At 36.6% G+C, this 24,230-nt stretch overlaps 1 protein-coding gene and 2 long non-coding RNA genes across 11 annotated transcripts in view; 1 reads left to right on the top strand and 2 right to left on the bottom strand.

Annotated features, from left to right (window-relative positions):
• The window catches only part of LOC110839041 (uncharacterized), a 125,619-nt gene extending 117,014 nt beyond the window's left edge, over nucleotides 1–8,605 (top strand). For both annotated transcript variants that reach the window (XR_015533071.1, XR_015533070.1), the window contains one exon: nucleotides 1,620–8,605. This is a non-coding gene — a long non-coding RNA (uncharacterized LOC110839041). The remainder of the gene's footprint in view (nucleotides 1–1,619) is intronic.
• LOC147870877 (uncharacterized) overlaps nucleotides 1–24,230 on the bottom strand; it is a 321,359-nt gene that overhangs the window by 191,738 nt on the left and 105,391 nt on the right. The window lies entirely within an intron of this gene.
• The window catches only part of LOC147870885 (structural maintenance of chromosomes protein 6-like), a 43,179-nt gene continuing 30,968 nt past the window's right edge, over nucleotides 12,020–24,230 (bottom strand). For 2 of the 7 annotated variants that reach the window (XM_087341725.1, XM_087341727.1), the window contains 2 exons: nucleotides 21,271–21,410; nucleotides 14,525–17,408 (listed from right to left, as the gene is read on the bottom strand). The gene's annotated coding sequence lies outside the window, so the exon portion shown is untranslated. Of the gene's footprint in view, nucleotides 17,409–21,270; nucleotides 21,411–23,492; nucleotides 23,891–24,230 lie in introns of all 7 variants that reach the window. The other 5 variants (XM_087341726.1, XM_087341730.1, XM_087341728.1 and 2 more) reach the window with 4 other exon arrangements.

The following is a 24,230-nucleotide window of genomic DNA, read 5'->3' as shown; positions in this document are numbered from 1 at the left end:
CCAACAATGTCGCACAAGTCGTTGATGGTACGACGTCGATCTTCGTGAATGGCCTGCCGAATCTTCGTAACATTTTCGGGCGTTGTGCTCGAAGATGGTCGTCCAGAACGCTCGTCATCATCGACAGAGGTTCGGCCATTTTTAAAACGTGAATGCCACACAAAAGTTTGTGCACGACCCATTTCGGACTCCCCAAATGCTTGCTTTAGCATTTCATAGGTTTCCGTAGCCGTTTTGGCGAGTCTTTGGCAAAATTTGATGCACACGCCATTCCGAAATCGCAGGAGGGTCGGTGTAATGCACTACCAAAACGCCCGTAACTAAGAAACAAATGCTAATTCGATGATGCCGGCTGGCACACTGATTCACTATGAATGTAGGCCGCACCTCCTAGCGGCAGAAGCTCGTATTACATCCGGTTCGCCCTCTGTTGACACAGTCTTGAAACTTTCCGATCGCACCTCGTATATCAAGAATTTGTGCGTATTGCTCGTCTCCCCATCTAGTCCTCCCTAGATTTCACTACCCTATTAATACGAGGTGACCTATGCAAATCGCAAAGTTTCTCGTCAAGTTATACGTGTCGTAAATTACCCACTCTACTCTTCTTATGTCAAAGTATTTCGCTGTACTGTTTCTTTTGAAACACTTGTAATTTGTCGGAGATTTCAGGTGCTCACGCCGGTGAAAATATCGAATGTGTTGTGGGTGTTGTGCTTTTTATTCGGAAGGTCTGTGGTTCAAATCTCTGCCCCGAGACGGATAATGCCACAATTTCTTTCTTTTACATACAATTCATTATTTATTAATCGCCATGTAATCGACGCTATAGGCTTATACAAAGAGTTAGTGATGGCGTCGTTTAATAAATCACATAAACTAAAATAAATATAAAATTGGACATATAATTAGACAAGCGTGTGTAATCTTTATTAAGGTAGACGTAGTGAAATCCTCTTTAAATAACACACGTTGGATGAATTTTGTGACTATTTTATATTTTATTTACGCATTGAAAATATAAAACGACGAAATACGAATCACCTGATGATAACGAGTGAAACAAGTCGTTGGTCCATGCACAAAATGCCTAAGGTTAACTGACTGTTAGGTATGCGGGGTAAAATATCTGTAGAGAGCAGTTCATATTTGATCCAGAATGTTCACTGTTTCTCGATGTATCCACTGACAGCGATATTCTTCTAAAATGTTATATCCTTCAGGGATCAGAACAGTGTATGACTGTAGAGGGTACCTTGAGGAAACTGCCGGATATGAAATAGATGGGAAGATTTACTGACATGCTCGAATTTGAAACACTGCAGATAACACCATGACAAAACTAAACATGTTATTACTACATTAAAACAGACTGTATCTAATGGTAATTGATATTTGCTACAATTTGCAAACCTTCTCTCCCCACTCCGCCCCTTGTTATGGATGATATTCTATGACATCGGTCAGTGCCGTCAGATAATACATTATATCTGGCTCGGTGCACTTCAATCATTGCTCCTTGGAATTGTCCCCTTACCATGCTCTCATGCACTTGCGAATCTATGTATATTAGCTGCTCCATCATGACATTACACCAACTCATGTCTCTCCTGTTACAGGGTTTGTCACTGATCTTCACCTACAGATACAAACCGTACCAGCTCTAAAGAGACGGAGGTTCCAGTCAACATGGGGTGAGCGACCACACAGTATCAGGAAAAATCTCATATGAGTGATTGTTGAGAGTATGAGCGGTAGACAAAGGGAATTATTTCCAAAATGGTGGACAGTAAACCTCCACTGAGACGGTGAGCTCACGAACACATCCGAATAAAGTACAATTAGGAAGATAAATTTACTATAAGCTTTGATAATGTACAACACGCAATAACCAAATGCTCCCCACCCGATTCCTGCCAGACCCGGTGTCTGACGGGGTCTGTATCTGACGTACCCTCTCACTGACGGACAGGGACTCCGCTGTACACAGTCTATAGACCATCCAGTCTCTCTTTGACCACGTTCCTTACGCGCCGTCGTTGCAAGGAACGCTTCTGGCGGAGATCGGTTCAGGCATAGACGTCAGAGACAGTGTGAGGCAGAGAACGCGTCCTACTTAGACGTAGTGACAAAGAGACTGAGTAAGGCAGAGAGCTAATGAGACTGTCAACGAGTCATGCAGAGACCTGCTGTGGTACTATCTTACTGACGCACAAGGATCTGCTGTGCACAGTGTCTAAGCCATCCGATCTCTCTCTGACCGTCTTTCTTACGCGTCGTCGTTGCAAGGAACGCTTCCGGCGGATACCGGTTCAGGCATACACGTCAGCCAGAGACAGTGTGAGGCAGAGAACGCGTCCGACTGAGACGTAGTGACAAAGACTGAGTAAGGCAGAGAGCTGGTGAGGCTGTCAACGAGTCATGCAGAGATTGCTGTGGTTTAGACGAATTCTAGCAGGTAGATGTTCTAGTGAGTTTCGGGTGAGGCGAATTTTGAAAATTTCCAAAAATCAAAAAATGCTGGAAAACGTCTGAAACGCGCACAAATCCAAAACTTTTTCAAAAATGTTAAAAAATATTTTTTTTGATAATTTTTCAAACTTTTTTCTTTTGTGCGCCATTTGAAAGATTTGCAGCATTTTTCGATTTTTTGAAAATTTTCTTCAAAATCATCCCCTCCCGATACCTGAAAAACACGTTTTCTTTCGTGAACTTTCTCTGACATACCATCTCAATGACGCACAAGGATCTGCTGTGCACAGCCTCTAGGCCACCCGGTCTCTCTTTGACACGTTCCTTACGCGACGTCGTTGCAAGGAACGTTTCCGGCGGAGATCGGTTTAGGCATAGACGTGCGCGAGAGAGTGAGGCAGAGAACGCGTCCGACTGAGACGTAGTGACGAAGACACTGAGTAAGGCAGAGAGCTGGTGAGGCTGTCAACGAGTCATGCAGAGACTTGCTGTGGTTGAGACGAATTCTAGCAGGAAGATGTTCTAGTGAGTTTCGGGTGAGGCGAATTTTGAAAATTTCCAAAAATCAAAAAATGCTGGAAAACGTCTGAAACGCGCACAAATCCAAAACTTTTTCAAAAATGTTAAAAAATATTTTTTTTGATAATTTTTCAAACTTTTTTGTTTTGTGCGCCATTTGAAAGATTTGCAGCATTTTTCGATTTTTTGGAAATTTTCTTCAAAATCATCCCCTCCCGATACCTGAAAAACACGTTTTCTTTCGTGAACTTTCTCTGACATACCATCTCAATGACGCACAGGGACTCTGCTGTGCACAGCCACTAGGCCACCCGGTCTCTCTTTGACCACGTTCCTTACGCTCCGGCGTTGCACGGAACGCTTCTGGCGGAGATCGGTTCAGGAATAGACGTCAGAGACAGTGTGAGGCAGAGAACGCGTCCGACTGAGACGTAGTGACAAAGAGACTAAGGCAGGGAGTTGGTGAGGCTGTCAACGAGTCATGCAGAGACTTGCTGTGGTTGAGACGAATTTTAGTAGGAAGATGTTCTAGTGAGTTTCGGGTGAGGCGAAATTTGAAAATTTTTGAAAATTTTCGCAAAATCAAAAAATGCTTGAAAACGTATAAAACTCGCAAAAAACTAAATTTTTTTGAAAAATTTTAAAAAATAATTTTTTTGATAATTTTTCAAATTTTTTTAGTTTTGTGCGCCATTTGAAAGATTTGCAGCATTTTTCGATTTTTTTAAAATTTCCTTCAAAATCATCCCCTCCCGATACCTGCCAGACACGTTTTCTTTTGTGGCCTTTCTCTGACATACCATCTCAATGACGCACAGGGACTCTGCTGTGCACAGCCTCTAGGCCACCCGGTCTCTCTTTGACCACGTTCCTTACGCGACGTCGTTGCAAGGAACGCTTCCGGCGGAGATCGGTTTAGGCATAGACGTCCTCGAGAGAGTGTGAGGCGGAGAACGCGTCCGACTGAGACGTAGTGAAAAAGAGACTGAGTAAGGCAGAGAGCAGGTGAGGCTGTCAGTTAGTCATGCAGAGACTTGCTGTGGTTGAGAGGAATTCTAGCAGGAAGATGTTCTAGTGAGTTTCGAGTGAGGCGAATTTTGAAAATTTTTGAAAATTTTCGAAAAATCAAAAAGTGCTGGAAAACGTCTGAAACGCGCACAGAACCAAAAATTTTTGAAAAATTTTAAAAAATATTTTTTTTGATAATTTTTCAGATTTTTTGGTTTTGTGCGCCATTTGAAAGATTTGCAGCATTTTTCGATTTTTTTAAAATTTTGAAAATTTCCTTCAAAATGATCCCCTCCCGATACCTGCCAGACACGTTTTCTTTCGTGGCCTGTCTCTGACATGCCATCTCTATGACGCACAGGGACTCTGCTGTGCACAGCCTCTAAGGCCACCCGGTCTCTCTTTGACCACGTTCCTTACGCGCCGTCGTTGCAAGGAACGCTTCCGGCGGAGATCGTTTCAGGCATAGACGTCAGAGACAGTGTGAGGCAGAGAACGCGTCCGACTGAGACGTAGTGACAAAGAGACTGAGTAAGGCAGAGAGTTGGTGAGGCTGTCAACGAGTCATGCAGAGACTTGCTGTGGTTGAGACGAATTTTAGCAGGAAGATGTTCTAGTGAGTTTCGGGTGAGGCGAAATATGAAAATTTTTGAAAATCTTCGAAAAATCAAAAAATGGTGGAAAACGTCTAAAACGCGCACAAAACTAAAAATGTTTAAGAAATTTTAAAAAATATTTTTTTTGATAATTTTTCAATTTTTTAATTTTGTGCGCCATTTGAAAGATTTGCAGCATTTTTTGATTTTTTAATTTTTTTTTAAAATTTCTTCAAAATCATCCCCTCCCGATACCTGCCAGACACGTTTTCTTTCGTGGCCTTTCTCTGACATACCATCTCAATGCCGCACAGGGACTCTGCTTTGCACAGAATCTAGGCCACCCGGTCTCTCTTTGACACGTTCCTTACGCGACGTCATTGCAAGGAACGCTTCCGGCGGAGATCGGTTTAGGCATAGACGTCCTCGAGAGAGTGTGACTCGGAGAACGCGTCCGACTGAGACTTAGTCACAAAGAGACTGAGTAAAGCAGAGAGTTTTCGAAAAATCAAAAAGTGCTGCAGAACGTCTGAAACGCGCACAGAACCAAACGATTTTGAAGAATTTTAAAAAATATTTTTTTTGATAATTTTTCACCTTTTTTTAGTTTTGTGCGCCATTTGGAAGATTTGCAGCATTTTTCGATTTTTTGAAAATTCCCTTCAAAATCATCCCCTCCCGATATCTGCCAGACACGTTTCCTTTCGTGGCCTGTCCCTGACATACCATGTCAATGACGCACAGGGAATCTGCTGTCCACAGCCTCTAGGATACCCGGTCATGGACCACGTTCCTTACGCGCCGGCGTTGCAAGGAACGCTTCTGGCGGAGATCGGTTCAGGCATACACGTCAGCCAGAGACAGTCACTCGGGTCAAAAAAGATTGCATACATGTTACGTATTTACTATAAACAGCACCTTATTGTATTACATAGCATAACAGAGGACAGTATTGTAAAACACATTAAATACAAATAATGAAACAGGTTCCACACATAAAATCACACACTTAGTTCAGGTCCCAGACAGTATCACTCCTCTTATAATACAATTCATATACTGAACCATCACTCTACTAACATCACAGAGAATTGTTCTCTTTCCTTCTCTATTTCAGTCACAAGAGATCAACAGAATTTCTGATATGAGAAAGCAAAATTTGTTTTCCTTCTCACATTATTTGATAAATCACATTTATACGTAAGACAAAACACGACTATTAACTTTATTTTGGAACATATTAAAACTTGTCTCATGTGTATGAAAAATTAAATATCAAGTAGACAATAAATAACTAAAGAGCATCCTTCTACATAATTTCTTTCATGTTACAAGTAATTAAAAACGAAACATGGTACGAAAGTCATATATTTCACAATACAGTTGCTGAATGCAAACATGTCTAACTGCTAATTATTTTTACATTGTATTGCCTATAGTATATAGATAGTATTGCTAACAACCAGTATGTCACATGTCACTCTCATATAAAATAATGTATGAGAAAACTACATACTATTTATAATGTAACAGCCATTTTGTCACTGATGTACATACGTAAAGAACACTGACAATAGATATACACACACATCATAAAAACAAACAATTTAGCTGTCTTCTTTCATATTAAAACTATTCAGTAGTGATACTTGAAGCCTGTAACATTAATAAAATAGAAATTACCTTCAGGGAAAATGCCACTACAAACAAATTTCCAAAGTACCTTTAACTGGGGGGAAAAAAGCACATTTTGTGGAATAATAATAATAATAATAAAAGTTTTCTGATGTAACACAAAATAAAAATAAAGAATCATTCATTGTGTACAAGATAAATCGAAGCACAGTATTCTTAATGACGTTCTAGTTGCCATACATATCAGTCTTGAATTTAGCAGGAAACTATTCCATGCAACACAAATTTTTAGTAAGTTCCACTCCAACATGACACCAAATCCAAACACAAACACCTCAAGATATTAGCCTAAATAATATTGCCATTTTGAGATGGTAATTTCTATCACATGGCTCTGAATTAAGGTGGATATACACATTCATCTTCTAACCAAGGTGGTAATTTTTTGCACTGTTTATACACACAGCTCAGTAAAGCCCAAATGTTAAAATGAATTACACCGAGTGAAAATGGTAAGAGAATTTGGTGGCATGACTGATCCAGACAATTAAATGAAAACTGAAATTAAGTACAAAACATGTGCAAACAAAACCTAACAGATATTCTGACCACTGAAACAGAATCGTTTCACTGTGGCAGGATAAGATTCAAGAGGACATCATACTACCCCACTATAGTGACTTCATACAAACAGTTGAATTACTTAATATTGTTTCATTTGTGCCTCTAGTTCAACAGTCATGGCTCCACATGTTTATATTTTTGTCACATTATAAAGTTAGGAATCTGAACCTACTCTATGGGGCCCTGAAAAGTGCTATTCCTATCCATTCATGGTGTGCTGATCACATCAGCTTGAACCAGGCACCGGCTATTCCCTCTCCTGCAAATCTGATTAGATCACACTTGCCTTTCTGACAACTGTACAGATCTTTCTTCTAAGACTCACTGTCCCCTCCCTATTTCTACCATTCTCACCAATCCTTGATCACATAGGGTCTCACCTTCACCACATCCCATGCTGTTGCCCTAAATTAAGAGAGCACACCTGATGAGACCATAAAAGAGCTGTTTCTACCCATTCACAATTCACTGATCCTATTGTCCTGAGGCTGCCACATGGTTCCTACCCTCTCCCATGAGTCTAGAGGGACAACACTTGTGTCTATATATCATCCAACTGTTCCCATTCTACATACTTTCACCCGAAGGTGGCGGGAGCATGTTCATCTGAAACATCAGCAACAGCCCACATCCATATGGTGCCAGCACCCGAAAGCAGGAATGAATCACTGACAATGCTTAAAATCAGTTATAGTTATAGTTATAATCTTCCTAATTATTATTCCACTGAAGATTAATGGCAAAGCTACTAATACAAACACGATAATTTTGTAATAATAAATACTATCCTGTACGTGCATGACAGAGACACAATTTGGACATTTTAGATATGGAAATAAAATCAAGATGACTTAGTGGGAGAGTCAAGAATTAAGTGCAGTCACCAGGTAGAGGAGGATATTGATATATTACATTACTATTCTGGAGATCCACAGCATTTTATTTACTTATTTGTGGTTTAACAGTAATGCCAACATCTCAGATTAAAGTGCCAAATTATAGGGTGACAATTGAATGAATTTGAAGAAATGTGGAAAAAAGAGGTGATCACTTAATTTAAGGTTGTAACCTGACATTTTCCTGAAGGGAGCAAAGAAGAGCACAAAAGCGTCAGTCGAGACAGCCAGTCTCTGGACTCATATTTGAGCCTGGGACCTCCCAAATAGGAATCAATAATGCTAGCCACTTGACTATGATATTTGGCAAAAGATACACACAACAATAGAGATTAAAGGAATACTGAAGAGAAGGCTGTGAGAAGTGACGGTTATGATATCTCTTACAAACAACAGAAAATCAAGACCTGCAACAGTGAAACAAAAAGAGTTTATTCACCCAACTCCATAACCTAAAAAACTGTATATATAAAAGAAACTGCAATGGAATGTTATTTAATATATGCTTGGATTAACCAAGTTGCTAATCATGTATCCACTGATCACTTTTAACAAAACGTATCATTACCTATGAAACCCAACACTCTATTTTGCCATATACAATGTGATACTCCAGTATTTCAAAATAATACAATACCTTAGTAGTAAAACACAATGATATGTCACAAATAGCATAATTTTGAACATGTTACATTTGCTTCAATACAAACTGGAGGGACACACTTCAGGCTTTTATTCAAGGCATGGATATTTATCTAGCTACACTCAAAAAAATGTATACAGTACTATTTGTATGAAACTGAACTGTTACTTTCCATTATTTATTGTATTAATAAAGCTAAATATAATACCTAATATGCATAATGAACTAAATAGCTTTTTACATTAAGAACTGTAATATATGTGTGGTTACAAACTCAGTATCAGAAAGATTCTACTTTTTAAATCCGCTAATTCAGTGCCTGTTTATATCTTTAATATTAATATTAAAGTACATACAAGCTGAATATCACAATGTACATGTAAGTCAGCCCGCTTGCCTAGTATTCTGGAGGTCCTGGAACTGAAACATAACTTAGGGACTGGTTATCCTGCAGATTGTTTTTCTCTATTAGTTCTCCTCATACTACCCAGGTAAATGCAGAAATACCTTAAATAGGCCACAGCCACTTCCTCACATGTCCTAAATTCATCATTCATAATCATGCTGCCAACTGATAGTAAGTAGCCCATGCACTTGACAAAACTTAATTAATCAAAAAATATATACTTAAATTGAAGACAATTTTAGGACTTAGTACATTGTTAACATTTTATTTTCATAATTGAATTTCCCAAATTTTGAATTTCTTAATCATACTATAGAATTTTCAGGTAAATATCCTCCAAGTGTTTTGAAGTATAAGAACAAGCTGTTATGATTGCATGAATGTTTGTGGATATTAAAAACTGATATTTAGGAGTGTTTTGATGTTTAAATCTTCCACATGATTCATATGAAGGTGACTGTTTTCTGGCATGTTGTTCCATTGTGTAGTCTTGTACAAACTGTCCGACATTTCAAAGGCGCTTAGTGCCACCATCTTCATGACCTGATGATGGAGGCAGTAAGCACCTCTGAAATGTCAGTCAGTATCTACAAGACTATATGGTGCAACATCTCACAAGACATTCATTCATCTTCAAACTCATTGCTATGAAATCCTGAAATCTCAAGGTTCACATGAAACTCTGCAGCCATTCATGCACAAAAAAATCAAACTTCTAAATGATTTTAAACAGATCATTGGGGTTTAACAAGCCCTAGAAAAGATAAACAGAGTTAATGTGTGCATTACTTATCTATGCTGTATTAACTAATGATGTAATTGATGGCAATAACATTTTAACAAGGACTGAATATAAATAGGAATAATGGAATTAACAGCAGGGGAAATAAAAAAACTCTGAGAAAACCTGCCCCAATTTCAGCTTCACCATACACCACATTTCAGCAGGACGTGTCTCAAACTGAGTCTGCTTTATGAGAAGAAACACAAGGAATCACCATGTAAGTATATTCATACATTCATCAGGGAATCCTTTTGTGAAAACAAATCAGGAATTATATGCAGAGCATAATAATTCTGGCTTTTTGCAGGATTTGATATCTGACCTTTGCAAATGGTGCCAGTGACATCAAAGTTGGGGATGCTCCATCTGGTTACATGGGTACTAGCATGTAAACATGATGACATCATCATACTGATTCTCCCACATGGTCACATAAGCACCTGGCTGGTTCAGGATTTCCCCAGCCAGTCACTTTCTTGTACAGAAATGCATGTAGGTAGATCTTTATATGAACTACCCACTGTTATCCGATTTAAGCATAACAACATGTCAACAGATTTTAATAAAATTCTCAAATATCAAGCATGATGAAAACTCATTCAGTGGTTCTTGGCTTGTCACATGCAGGCAGACAGACAGACAGCAAAGCTAACAGGCACATTTTTGCAACTTTTGGATGTAAATGCATCTAAAAATCTAAAAGCTAGAAAACAAATAAAGATGGCGAAAACCTACACATTAATTAACACGGTCCTTACTACTATGGACTACAAATGAACAATGAAGTGTTATCAGCGAACACCAATGACAATTCAGTCTCATGATTAAAAGAGAGAGAAAAAACAGGGTTTCATTATTCCTTTAGTTACAGCTCATTATCTGTTATGAGCTAGAGAAATAGTAAAGAGTATTATGTATGTAAGACTTGAGGTTCTCACAGCGATGAGTATGAAGATTTCTGTCTTCTGGGTTGTTGCGCTGTGTAGTCTGGTCGATGTTAACCAACGTTTCAGAGGTCATACTGCCTCCGTCATCGCCCTGATGACGGAGGCAGTATGACCTCTGAAACGTTGGTTAACATCGACCAGACTACACAGCGCAATAACCCAGAAGACAGAAATCTTCAGTATTATGTATGTCTAGGTGTTTTTACATATTTACACATTAAGATATACTTAAACTTTCATCATTGTCAAAACTAGAAAAAAAATCATACTGTTTCAAAATGAATAAAATTTATGTCCCACAAAGGTTTTAAGTACCATCATCATATTGTAATAAAGTAGAATCAGTCTAAATCAGCAGTTATAAATCACACATTTGTTATGACTGCATTAAGTTTAACCTTTAATATATGAAAATTTAAATTTCCTAACACAACCTCACAACCAGAGTAAATTGGGATTTAAATGCTTTAAAGAGCAGAAAATCATAAAATAAGTTAATATATTAAAAGAAATTTTTAACCTAGAATCATCAAATCAACTTTCCCCATACCAAGCTTTAAAACAATCAGACCAGCAGCTTAGTGAACAGGCCTCTTCAATTTTGTTCCCCTTCTTTATATTCTTTGAAATGTTTTAAAACAGATGATTTGGAGTGACAGATATTTCTTAACAAACTGTACCACAGCTTTAGAATTACATAAACTTTGTGTGTTTGTGTCACTTTGGCTCTGAGAACTTTAGAGAAATGATTCAGAGGGAAAGACCATCAGAACATGGTACTCTGTCACCTCCTATACAGAGACACCAATGGGACAAAATATACATCACAAGAAAGAAAGATCTAGTTCTATTTGTGTCAATTACTCACAGAACAAATAAACTATAAAAAGAAATAAATAAAACGTTCTAATATTGAGCCAAGCACGTGGTAACAATTTTGACTTGTACACAGATGGTACCCAGTCTGAATCTCGACCATGGTACAGACTATACTGACCGAGGATGTTTGTGGTTTCCCTCAGTACTCCAGGTGAATAAGTGGGTAATACCTTGAAAGAAACCATTACCACTTCCTCCACAGTCCTTTCAAATTCGCTGATGTCACTATACAGAAAATACACTTGTGCATAATGGCCCACACTATAACAGCTTTCTAGGACTTCTTACAGAAGACAAATTTTCTTAAGATGGCTGTCTTGTGGGTTATTGCACCATGTAGTCTCGCAGAAGTTTACCAACATTTCAGAGGTCCTTGCCACCTCCATCATTAGGGTGATGAAACTACACAGTGCAACAACCCCGAAGATAGCAATCTTCAGACTCACAGCCATGAAAACCTCAAATCCTAATGCGGATTTTCTTGAAACTGAGATTTCTCCAATTAACTGAATAAATTAGCATTATAACACAAGATGAAAATGATGACAAGCTGGGGAAAATGATGATGATAATAATGTCAGTGATAAGCATGGTAAATATAACACCTGGCTGAACTTTTAGCAGGGGTCAAGGTCATTTAATAACAGAGTATTTAGATAATACATTTCGAAGGAACAATAAACAGTTTGGGAGACAGATCTATGAAACTGTGTAACACAAATGGATAATTTATGACCTGAAAGTCAACAATGAAAACTACACATGGAATTATGACATGAGAGTTGACAATGACAATGTGAATAGAAACAGTGACAGATGTACTAGAAGGGTTCACATACATTTTTTATGGATAATTTATCACCCTCTCTTGATTTATGTAACAATATACATAGCAGTAAAACACGTAGTTGTGGTCCTGCAAAACATATTATTGAACGCAAACACCACAGTATCTTCAAGGAAAGGTATTCAAATTTAAACAGGGTGAAAAATAGACAGGGGTGAGGAGTGATTTGATTGAAGTGTATTAAGAAGAAATGAAGTTAGGTGTCATGTCGCCTGTCTGGAAAGAGCAATAAAGTACAGAATGCTCTGTACTTTAGCAATGTGACACAACCTTTTCTCATAACATACGCAACTTCTCAGAAAGACGAATATTTTTCCAAAAAAAAGACAGTTTCCTAAGCTCATGAATATTTTAAATGTAGCAGGAGAATAAACTTAATTCCTTTGAGTATATACAAAAAGTCATGCCACTGGTACCCCTACAGGGCACTAATATGTTGATATATAAATAACAAGGAAAAGGGAGTGTGGATTTTATGAAAGGGGGTGATGATATAAACAGGGGTATCTTTGATAAGTCTTTAGATATTTTTATCTGATTTTGACATTTTGTGGGACAACAAAGAAGGAACAGCTTCTTGGAAAGAACTATCTTAAATATCCAAATTTCAGCAGGAGAGTTAGTAAGAAAAACCATTCCTTAACATGGATGGTTCAATTATAAATGAATCTCTGACAATCTATAATGCCTTACAAACATTTTACACACACAAAATGCTGTTTGTTTGAGTAAATAAACGTTTTAATAACATAATGACTTAGCAGGACTATATAGTTCTTTTCAGTCAACAACAAAACTTGTATGGGACATTCATGTCCTTTGTGGCTCTTGAAGGATAAAGTAATATTTTCATATGAATGTTCCAAAGTAAATAAGTATCTTCAGTCTCTGGATAGGTAAAACATATTCAGAAACAAAGATATTCAGGGTATGCAAAACAATACTAAGGTTGGGATCATCTTAAATCTGGTTATTTCAGACTGAAATAGGTGAAATAGCTGGTAGTGCAAGAATCACTTGCCTAAACATCATCAATTTATGATCCGCGAAGTTGTTCATAAACCTGGAACCTAACATTTCAATTCTTGCAAAAGTAATCACAATGAGGATGTGCTGATGAAAACAAAAACCACAATGGCCCTACCACAAGTGAACGTACTGTTTAGTCTGTAGCCCATCACTTCACGTATTAGCACCATGCTCCTACAAAGTACTCAACCCCCATGTCAAATCTGTATTCTGTTACATCTCTAACTGTGTTGTTCTAACGTATTGTTACAGTAATCTGATTGGTCACTAAAGGTAGATACATTTCATCACAAACAGAATCAAAGTTTACAACATAAACATCACATTAATTCCAAATGTGGGGTATAAAAATTATGATATTTAAATTAAACAAGTATGTGTTCCTGATTTTCACTGTGGTGCTCAAATTGTCAGTAACATACAGAAATTAATAGTGAAGAGCACTTTGAATGCCCTCCCCTCCTGCCACTGATACCATGAGTGCAACACATAAGTTGACTGCCATTTTCCGGGGCATAACTCACTACAAATCTATGCACCAAGGGTCTTCTTGTTCCTTTCTCATTACATGTTTCTACTGTACATGAATTCTGAATGATATGCATTACATGCATACAAAAGTATATCTTCCTGGACATATATTGTGTGTTTCAACTAAAGCAGCAATTTTAGTTATTGGATAAGACTTTATTGTACAGTATTTTGTATAAAGAATAACTCAAGCATTGAATTCAAAATTTTCATAAGTAATAATTGGTTCACAGCATACATATCACCTAAAGTGTTTATCTATTTTAAATCATTCAAGTTTAGAAAATAAATACGGAAATACCTTGCAAGACTTTTTTGACAACTGAGTGCATAGTGAATGGGGAAAGAATATACTGACAAAAATCCATATTCTTTATAAAACATTAACCAACGCAATAAATACCACAAAGTAACAAAATTTTTGAAAACCTGATTTTGTATGACCAACATAACTGATTTTGGTCATACCAAAATAACTTCAAACGAAATGACACTTAAAATCCAAGCAGTTCTGCAGGACTAAAGTATACTGTATTGTCACTACATTTTCTAGCGCAAACCCTCTTTACACTCAATTCAAGCACTAATTTGGTAGACACTTCCAAGTCTGACAAATGCAAATAAAATCCTATCTCATCTTCTAAATATTGTAGGAATTCTATGTAACAATAAACAGGGACACAGTTCTAGTAACATTCCACATCTCTCTGCACTGAAAGAATCAATATTATTCATATGAAAACATCTGTATTACAGTTCCATGTGTAAACATTTAACAATATTTGTTATTGCAATTTCACATGTTGATACCGAGTTATCAAATACAAAATGCTACAAACTTGAAGAATACAGTTATGGAAAAATTTCATACAAAGAATGACTACAAAGGGTCCAGACAATATTAACCCTAACAAGGATTTCTAAATAATAATGTGCTGCAGATTCCACAAAGAAGTAGGAAGTACGTTAAATCAGAAAAAATGGATTTGATTACCACCTTATTTATAATTTACTTGGCCTGGTTCTGCATTTTTATTTTTATTTAACAAATGCTATTTTCCATATCTTGAATAGTTGCTGTTCTATATTAATAATCATTACAGATCTGTCACAATACTAATTTCAGTCTGATCTGCAAACAGGTTCAGTATTCAGAAATGCCATCTGAGACAAAATCTCAGTACAGTGCAATAGAATGATATGTAAAATAATTACCAATATTTTATTACCTGCAATTAGCAACACTAAAGTTATGTGAAAATTCCACTGCACAGGAACAATGATTGTAATTTAAAATCATACTACATAACATATGTGAAAAGTAGTGTTGTATGGCACAGTAACAACAATGCACTACTCTTACACAGGAATGTTATCATAAAGAAGTGAAACTGTGCACATCTTATAAATATATTGAAATCTGTTCTCCAGTTGGCTTCATCTGTTAAACTGAGGAAATTGAAATACATGAGCAAGTTCAGTCACTGCTGCAAATACCATCAGTTACATAAACCTTACTTACACTGAATCATTACCAATGATTCCATTTGGAAAAGGTTATTTTTTTGGATATGAGCCTAAAATCTTGGTTAAACAGACAACTTACCTAAAAGTCCAAAAATATTTGGATACTTTATCAGTACATCTCTGAAAAGTGTCCTCTACCTTCCCACCTAACGGACATACAATAAAGACCTTCATATTTCAATCTGTACTGTCAAATTAAACAGAATTAAAGATAATATTTTTTGTGTTGTCCCCAAAGATAAAAATGCCATGAATATGTATGATCAATCTAAATGATATTAGCACTTGTTGTAATTCTTTTTACTGTATATCTAATTAATTATGAAGGTTAAAACCACATGAGTAACTTATTTTCAATGTGAACTAAGATTCAGTGCCAAATTTTTATTGTGATATTGACTGAACTGATTGAATATCCTGATAACTGAGCTGCCTCCTTAAATTTTTAGCCAGATATGGGTTTCTTCATAAAGGCAAGAACATTTAGCATAAAAGTATACTATACATTTCATACATTTATACGGCTTACCGCTATCATTTACATACCACTATAATATCAATAAAAAATATTAATTCGTTGCAGAATCTTTGTGTAATGTACAAAAAAAAGTCACCAAGTCTAGGTAGAGTATTGAGTGTATAAGATGTCAAGGCATTAATGCCAATATTAAATTACTTTTTAAACAATATGTATTATGCAAGACAACCATATATATGAAAACAGAGATGAAAACATATAAGGGCCCATATACTATATATTACACGATGCACTATAAAAATGTTAAACAGTGCAATATGGAAGAACAAGCACTTGCACACCTACACACCTACACACATAACCTATGCGCTGGAACAAATGTATCGTCCACTTATAAACCACTGCAAGAAAGTTAAGATGTGTTTATCAGGCCATAAAAAATCAACCTTTCAATTTCCAGCCACATACTGCATACATAAAACATATTATGAAGCAGTCAGACCATAATGACTGAATTTAGTGAATCAGCATCACATATCTTAGGTTAAGTTTGAAACCACATATGCATTTTGAAGATGGGTACATTTACAGTTTGGAATTTTAGGAAACCATACTGAAGGGAGTATTAGATTGGCAAGAGTAAAAGAACATAGCCATTCCACATTCAGGAATGAACCTGGATATGCAAGTACTTGCAAAGATAACACCTAGGTATCAATCTGAGGTAGGCTGTATAATTTCCACTCACCTATGGAATAAACTGTTAGCTTTTTGCCCCTAGCAACACAGAAATCGCAATTTATGTCTTACTTACTTTAATATTCTCTTTAAAACTTAAATGAGATGTGAAATCCAAAATGTAAGTTATTTCTTTCAAATAAATATGCATTCTTAATTTAAAGCAATGACAAATCCCACATAAATGTTAAAAAGTTTGTTCCTATCTTTTATTACCTTGTCTGAGATTTTAAAATATGAGTTTGTATACAAAATCCTCATGTTCAATCCTGCATTGAATATATCAGGGTTTCTCAATTAAGAGATAAGGACTTTAATTCTCTCAAAAGCAGACACACACACACTCCATAAGCAGGAGATAACACTTCTTGGTGAGGAAAGTGGATCTGCAAATACTGGTATCCTTTAATAGCTAGGAGTTTCAAAACAGTAACTCCAAAATCAAACATATGTTTCCAAGTAAACTACAAAATCATCCATCATATTAATTTTAAGTGTAGTTTAACTTACTACACACAATCAGTGATGAAAGATAAGGTACAGTAACTCACAAATGAGCTCTAGTTTGGTGCGTAGTTGTTGATACAAAGTGATGTCATCTTGGCATGTTAGTCTGTATTACTAAGCAAAGTATGTCCATCCCTCTTGCACCATAGAGAATCGGTAATGCTCATTTATCATCAAAGCCTGTCACAGGAAGTAATGTGGTGGGCGAACAGTGAATCCCATATGTGGGTGTCGTGGTGGAAACTGTGATCCCATGAGTCTCTGCTGTTGCTGTAGTGCTGCCAATCCTCCCCCACGTGGGTCGCCGGGGTACATTGCATATGTAGGTAGCATGTGTGGTCCCTGTCAGATAGAAGTTCAGTAGACATCAGAACAAAACCCACAAATATAAAACATATCTTGGATGTAACAGCTATTATCACATCCAACAAATTATGAAAAAAACATTCAGGTTTGTATCAATGATGAAATATTGAAACTATTGCACAGTTCAGAATGCACCTACTGAACTAATGTTTTCCTAGCCTACTTAAAAATAGTGGAAACTTAAGTTTTTTCATTAAATTTAGGACTTGGTGGGGGGGGGGGGGGGGGGGGCAGGCAAGAAGAAAACCCAGATTGATAATAAAACAATTCTTATGATTCATGTTACTGTTAAAATACAGAAGATGTAAATGGTAGACAGCTGAGGTATAGCTTTCCTATCCAGAAAAATAACTTTCTTATGAAATGTTGCTGCCAACCAAAACTTTTGTTCAGTAAATTTTAAATGATTCTGCATCTATGTTGTTTGACTAGATGTTAATGTTATACTTTCTCTGTAAAAGGAATATGGTTGTACATGATACAAACTTTCATAGAGAATATTATCACGTCTAATCACATTTTACACAACTCATATTTATGCAGTTAAATACACCTGAATACTGACAGGAAGGACTACTTTCTGAAACTTTAAGATGGTTACTGAATTTTACTGCAGTAATTCCTACACTACAGTATAGCTTCCTTACAACCATGTCTCATGAACTATGGTTAACAAAATATAAGTACACATTCATCTTGCTATAACTGAATCTCATATCACTACAATTACAATTTAAACCCTTTTATATTTCTTTCATATCTTTGTGAATGCAATTTTGTTGTTACTGTCTTTCCCAAATATTCAACATTTGCCACATCTTCAAAGGACTTTTTTTTGTTACCTTCATACTATGATTTTTCCCAGTAGTCTGGTGAAGAGACAGAAGACGTATTTCATCTATTCTACAACATCCTTACCATCATCTACTAAAGCAAGTGTTTTTCTTTATGATATTTATATGCTCACTCAATAAATTAAAATTATCAGCATAGACCAGAAGTTGATGTGTCCCACCAAATTAAAGACCATATTTGTTTGCTGGTACCCTCTTCATGATATACTTTTGTTCTGTTTCAAACTCATTAATTTTATCTTTAAAATATTTTCTTTATTTTTCTGAACATTTTAACATTGTTCATACAATATCTGTTCATGTGCTTGGATTTTGCAACCACAACAATCTAGCCTGTTTCCTTCAATGTAATGATCTTGAACATTACTCCTGCTTTATAAACATCATCCCTCATAGTAGGAGACTAGTTTTCAGATGCATATATGAGAGAAATATTATTTTATAGACCTGTACAGTGTGTCCGTAAAATAATGTTGGGGTAACAGACAGTCATAGTTTTGGAACAAAGCATGATAGACATATGAAATAAACTTCAAAATAAAGAGAAACTCTCCAAGAATCTTACCTGTTCAGTAGTTTTCAACATGCGCTCCTTTACTTGCCCTGCAGACATCAAGAAGATATTCAAGATCTTGCCATACACGACCGAGAACATCCGGTGTGATAGATGAAACAGCTTCAGTGATCCGTTCTTTCAAATGGTCCAAATTTGTTATTTGGACAGAGAACACTTGTTGCTTCACATAAACCCACAAATAAAAATCCATAGGGGTAAGATCTGGAGAGCGTGGAGGCCAGGCTATCCATCCTCCTCGTGCGACCCATCGCTGAGGAATCGTTTGGTTTAGGTAATCCCGCACGAATGTGGCAAAATCTGGAGGAGCTCCATCTAACTGAACGAAATTCTCCGGTATTTGGGGCACTGCATACCCTTCTAACATATCCAGGAAGTTCTTTCCCGTCACAGTTTTTTCAGCAAAAAAGAAGGGGCCAATAACTCTGTCTCGTCCAATTGCGCACCACACATTAACTTTTGGGCTATCACGTTGATGTTCTACGACATATGGAGGTTCATTACCCCATATTCTAACATTATGCCGATGGACTTGTCCCGAAACATGAAACATAGCCTCATCACTGAACATAAACTTGTCTAAAAATTCCCCATCATGATCTAACCTATCCAGAATGTCTGTAGCAAATTCAAATCATTTAATTTTGTCCTGTGGATAAATTTTATGTAACATCTGAATTGCAGTGCCCCAAATACTGGAGAATTTCATTCTCCAGTTAGATGAAGCTCCTCCACATTTTGCCACATTCGTGCGGGATTACCTAACCAAAAATTTCCTCTGCGATGGGTCAGACGAGGAGGGTGGATAGCCTGGCCTCCACGTTCTCCAGATCTTACCCCCTATGGATTTTTATTTGTGGAGTTGTGTGAAGCAACAAGTGTTCTCTGTCCAAATAATAAATTTGGACCATTTGAAAGAACGGATCACTGAAGCTGTTTCATCTATCACACCGGATGTTCTCGGTCGTGTATGGCAAGATCTTGAATATCGTCTTGATGTCTGCAGGGCAACTAAAGGAGCGCATATTGAAAACTACTGAACAGGTAAGATTCTTGGAGAGTTTCTCTTTATTTTGAAGTTTATTTCATGTCTCTATCTGCTTCGTTCCAAAACTATGACTGTCTGTTACCCCACCATTATTTTATGGACACACTGTATTTTGGAAAGCAAGTCAGATAATAAGAGATTCTGAACAGATGCATTTCCTGGATTTATTCTTCTTTAAATTCCATTATTAACCTACTTTTTTTCTACTTTTGTTATGAGACAGTTATATTCCAAAATATTTTCAAATGATCAGTTGCTTGTAGTTATATTATGTATGTGTTTCAAACTTGTTGCATACATACATATGCATTTATATTTACATCTAGACCAGTTTCTTTTCCCCTCCTCTAAATTAATTTGTCATTTATGTTAATTATTCTAACCTAACAAATTAATGCCACCAATAAAATTAGTACCTGGTTTAGGCAATTCATATCAACTTACTTTTACACTCTAAAAACAGCACTCAAAATAAATCAGAATCTTTACCAGTGGCAAAGTGACACGAAGAATATGGGTAGTTATAATATTATTCTTTTAAACAAAGCAATTTATGAATTCCATTACAAAAATCTACTCTCTGAACAATGGCTGCTTACAGGAATTAGTCAACTTTAAACAAAAACTACAGTTTTTAATTCTCAAACAAAGTATCAGACTATAAGATGACATTTTTATGAAATGATGTGCCATCACTATACATGGTATGGCCTTCAAACACTTCAGTAGCTTTCAGCCAAGTATAGACGAGTAGTGTAAGGAGTGGTTGCATATGTATTAGTGTTTTTCCATTTCCTCTCTGTTTCTGTGAAAGTTTGTTGGTCTGAGAGACCAACACTTTGAATATCATAAAATATGGCATTTCCAGCAGTGAATCAGGAACTGAAGATTTGAATCACAGCAAGGATTCAGTATCTCTCAGCAATATTGGGGACAAAGAGTGTTTTGATAAGCATCATGAAGAACCAGAAATTTTGTTAGAAAGAATTACTTTTGTTGAGAATTAGAACAGCCTAACAAATCAAAACACACTCCCCATCAAAATATAATTTGAGGTTTGCCAGTGTTATCAGCCACTGTTAAATGATTAAAGAATGCTCCACCAAAAGGAAAAGAATATTGGAACTTGTTTGACACACAAACAAATTAAATAACTAAGTAATTAGATGGCTAACAGAACCTAAAGGTTCATCACCAAGACAACCAAAGCCCTCCACTGGTCCCTGTCCTGGGCCAACCAAATCCAGTCACCTTCAACTCATATCTCCCATAGATCACGCTTGATATTATCCTCCCATCTATGTCTAGGTCTCCCCAGTGGTCTCTTCCCTTCAGGCTCCCCAACCAATACCTGGCACACACCTTTTGCCCCATCCATGTGTGCCACATGCCCTGTCCATCTCACTCTTCTTTACTTAATCACCCTGACGATGTTGGGGGAGAAGTAGAAATTTTTAAGTTCATCATTTTGCAGTTTTCTCCACGCCCCATCCTCTTCTTTCCTAGGCCCAAATATCATCCTCAACACCCCATTCTTAACAAAATTGTAAAATGGACTAATGTGAAATTAGCAGTCCATATGAGAGAAGGTATATGGTCTTCAAAAGAGAACAAAAATCTGTTAAATCACCACTCTCAGGTACATTCACTACTGAAAATTTCAAAACTACTAGTATCAGCTTCACCACTCTGTCAGTCTGACTCTCTGCATGTAACAATTCAAAAACCAATAAACAGATTTTCATGACATTTCATATTAGGTAGTTTTATCAAAATTTGTCGGTACATTCTAATTTTGGTTGAAATTAGACCAGAACATGGATTTCACATTAAGACCTTCTGCACATGGAAGTAAATGAGTTGGGAATCCCCAGGCAGTTTCACAATGATAATTAATAACAATGGTGATAATGACTATGACAACGAAAACAGGAATAGTTCACATATAAATATTCCAATACCACAGAATATGTTAAATGTAATAAAACTATGCAAGTGTAAGAACATGCATACATTCATACTAGTACTTGAAAATTGCAGTTTACTATCAAATACAATATGGCAGAACCCATGCTACTATGATGGCATGGGTAACAACAAACTGCATACATTCTACACATACATGTTAACACACACAAGAAACATTAGCCCCAAAGAAACATTTAGAAAACTACTGTACCATTACAATCTGCTAATGACATAAAATACCAGTTTTCATTCCAGTGTGTCTCGAAAATACAACACAAGGAGCATATATAATTTTAGGTTATTAAAAATAACTGGTTAGAAATACGTGATAAGATTGAATAATAACCTGAATCTCTCAAAGCAAAAACTGTGCATACTTTGAGATTAATTTCACACATTTCTTGGAATAGTTTTCAAAAACAGAGTTCTGCGGCCTGCCTAGCTATATACAATGGATTCCGGTTAATTGGGACACATCAGGAACACTTTGGCCCAATCAAGCGGCTGCCCCAATTATGTGGAGTTCCACGTAAAAAGTTAAAAAGGTCTGTTCTTTAATATTCATCCCAAATAAACGACTGCCCTGATTAATCAATGGCCCAATTAACCAGAAATTACTGTATACAAAACTAAAATTTTGTTAATTATAAACATAAAAATGTATGTTAGCATGATTCATGTCAATTGTGTGGGTAAAATAAATACTAACAATCAAGTAAATGCAATATCAATACAATCACACACCTCAAAACAAAATTTTAAATAATATAAATGTAATTAATTTCATAACTATGTAATATAAGAAATCTAAAATTTAATTCATAAAATGGGAATGATTATGTAACCAAATGACTGACTTAATGTTTATGTTTTGGAACATTTAGTTTTTGCAACAAAAAGCACAAAGTGGAAATGTGTGACTGTAAATTTTAAACTCTAAAATTAATGTTCTTGGTGGAATCAGTCATAATTATGTGAACTTGTGTTTCACTTTCAGAATATGCTTCATCCTATTCTGAACTTCACTGTCTTGCCTAAAAATTATAATAGCAGACAGTATCTAACAAGATCAGTTACCAATGGCAGATTTCATTAACATTTCTTCATCACAGAATCTCTCTACATTTGATTTTCCATGAGTTTTTACAAAATAGCATTTTAAATGATAATGCTGCCTATGCAGGGTGTCCATGATGCACATTCAGGGAAGGTCATTATAAGTATCAATACTGGCAAAATTTACTGTGCATTGTTTTACATTTGTTATTAATGTTGTAACTTATTACAGTAACTGCTCAAGTACCAACCACCTTCTTTTAGGCAAACTCTCAATCTCTATAAAACAGAACTACTTGCTCTGCATAGAATGGTGTAATCATTTCTGATCTGCATAGCACAATTGAAGATGAAACCAGTTAATTCTGCAAATATTATGATTTCTTTTCATAAGGCTTTTCATATGCTGCCCAAAGGCACCATATCCAGCAACCTCAGTGGCCAGATTTGTGATCCTCCCTGGCTGACCCAGTGACCTTCAAAGCACTGGTTCAAAAACTATATAACACAACTTGAAAAGTGTGCTGGAGCACCAATGTGCTGAAAGCACACACTCTTACATCAAGCAGCACACCTTCCAGCAGTTCTTGTAGAGAGTCTTCAAGGGAGCATAGGTACGTGAGATTTCTGGCTCTCAATGGCAGTGAGTTTGAAGGTGGGTTGTTGTAACTGTAGTCTGGTAGAAGCTTACTGATGTTTCAAAAGTGATTGCTGCCCCCATTATCATGGCACAACAACTGAGACAACAGCCATCTTCAAGCTTCAGTACGTCTCTGCAGTTAGGTTCTGTTCAAACACTGGTCCAATACGTTCACAAGTGAGAATATCTATGGTTCATTATACCATCCCTCAAGAATACTGCCTCACAAGAGACAAGGAATTAACATTTCCTTTTGAATAATCTTCAAAACTCCATATGTGCAGGCCAATCTTCAAGTTGAAGGGCTTGAACAATCTGCTGATGAAATAGATAATAACCAAGAAAGTTAAGAGTTCTCCTCATTTGCAGTTTGTGGATTTACAGAGACATTCAACAAACACTGGTGGCTTGACCATCAGGGTGTGTCCTCTCCCACATTAACTGTTTGCTGAACTGGATGCTAAAGGCATTGCTTTGGAAAGTTACCTTTCTTCCTAACACCTGTGAAAGCATCTAAAGGTGTATGTCAATTTTGGAATCATCTCTTATATTGTCAGACAGCTGCTGCAGCATTCTCACTGCAGAATCCATAAAGTAAATGAATATCTATCCACATATCCTTTGTTAGTATACGTGCATACTTTAAAAACTTCAGTAG

This window comes from Zootermopsis nevadensis, unplaced genomic scaffold (genome assembly GCF_977971745.1).
Source record: "Zootermopsis nevadensis isolate Lab colony 2312 unplaced genomic scaffold, Znev_1.0 Znev_ptg000085l, whole genome shotgun sequence".
Taxonomy (NCBI): domain Eukaryota; kingdom Metazoa; phylum Arthropoda; class Insecta; order Blattodea; family Termopsidae; genus Zootermopsis; species Zootermopsis nevadensis.
The sequence above is the reverse complement of the archived record's forward strand: the minus strand, read 5'-3'. Positions and strand labels throughout refer to the sequence as shown.